This window comes from Octopus bimaculoides, chromosome 19 (assembly GCF_001194135.2).
Source record: "Octopus bimaculoides isolate UCB-OBI-ISO-001 chromosome 19, ASM119413v2, whole genome shotgun sequence".
Taxonomy (NCBI): Eukaryota; Metazoa; Mollusca; class Cephalopoda; order Octopoda; family Octopodidae; genus Octopus; species Octopus bimaculoides.
Genome location: NC_068999.1, coordinates 12,207,533 through 12,209,252, shown reverse-complemented (window position 1 = coordinate 12,209,252; position 1,720 = coordinate 12,207,533). Strand labels below are relative to the sequence as shown.

The 1,720-nt window shown below is 33.2% G+C and overlaps 1 protein-coding gene across 1 annotated transcript in view; it reads left to right on the top strand.

The window, feature by feature from the left end:
* Positions 1-461: 461 nt before the first annotated feature.
* Positions 462-1,720, top strand: part of LOC106884109 (sialate O-acetylesterase) — a 67,514-nt gene continuing 66,255 nt past the window's right edge. The window contains exon 1 of the mRNA XM_014935335.2: positions 462-1,106. The gene's annotated coding sequence lies outside the window, so the exon portion shown is untranslated. The remainder of the gene's footprint in view (positions 1,107-1,720) is intronic.

Genomic DNA, 1,720 nt, shown 5'->3' with positions numbered 1-1,720 from the left:
AGTAGAAACATTATAATGGTATTTTAAAGCTATCATTTCCATTGAGCCAACCCACTTTCAGACAAATAAACAAACGAATATATAAAATAACTAACTACTAAATAAATAAATAGAAGTAATGCTTATGTTCATATACGTGTGTTTATCTATGTGTGTTTATATGTGTGTTTGTATGTGTGTATGTATTCGAATATATGACTATGTATTTGTGTGTGTGAGCTTGCCGGTTTGTTCTAGTATATTCTTTCAAGTATTAAAAATAAAAATTTAAAAAAAAACATACTTAGCGTTTTAGCTATCGTCTGCAAAATTCGTTTTCTAATACTTATTACTATGTCTAGCATAGGCACAAGGCCATGTTTATTTTCTTTTCTTTTTTTTCTTTTTTTTAGTTGAACAGTGATACAAATCCAGTTAGATATAGTCAAAGTTGATGTAAGACTAACATTTATTTCAAAGACCACGGCAGGATTTGAACTAAGATAATAACAAAACCAATAATAATAATAATAATAATAATAATAATAATAATAATAATAATAATAATAATAATAATAATAATAATGTAACAAAAATGAGCGGTGAATAAGGAGAAACAATCACTTTGCTGTTACTGTCACGGAGGAGATGTTTACCTTATTTGAAATATAAATATTCAGCTAAATCTGGTTAATATTTAGACGCTTTGGTTATTTACATTTGCTCAAGGATATACGTCTTAATGGCAGTTATTATCGGTTAAATCGATCCAAGTATTTACCACGTACATTAGTTATCAAACAACGAATGACTGAAATGTTGATGGTGACCTCCAGATGATTTGAATCAAGAATGTTGGGGAAAAAAATCCTAAGTACAACTAATTTGTCAGTGAACTACACATTTTGATAAGATCGTATTTCGCGTGACTAAGAGGGTACTGACATTTCGAGCTAAACATTTAAGTAAAACAAAAATAATTTTATAATCTGTCATATTCCTACTTCAGTCGAACAGCATTTTTTTTTCTGATATAACGTCTATTGTTCCTAATTACTGACACTTCAAGTAACACACACATCAAGGAAGAAAGCGGACAGAAAATTCATAGCCTGATCGACAATTAGGTAATATATATATATATATATATACTTATATATACTCTTTTATTTTTGTTTGCATTTTAACAAGATTGTCGCATGCAAAAAATTATTTATCAAATGGTTCTTTCACAATTATTGACATCTAAATTTTACATATACGAGTGCTTGCATAAGTGAGTGTCTACCTGTACAAGAAAATTTGATATTGATTTCAAATCTGAGCATATGGCCAGCAATTTTGAGGGAAAGGGCAATTCGACTACATCGACCCCAGTGGTCAACTGGTATTTATTTCATCGACTCCGAAAGGATGAATGTGAAGTTGAGCTCGGCAGAATTCACACTCAAAGAGGGCGGCGGCGAGCTGGCAGAAACGTTAGCACGCCGGGCGAAATGCTCAGTGGTATTTCGTCTGCCGCTACGTTCTGAGTTCAAATTCTGCCGAGCTCGACTTTGCCTTTCCTCCTTTCGGGGTCGATACATTAAGTACCAGTTGCATAGTGAGGTTCGATGTAATCGACTTAATCCCTTTGTCTGTCCTTGTTTGTCACCTCTATGTGTAGCCCCTTGTGGGCAATAAAGAAATAAGAAACGTTAGCACACCGGGCGAAATGCTTAGCGGTATTTCGTCTGCCGCT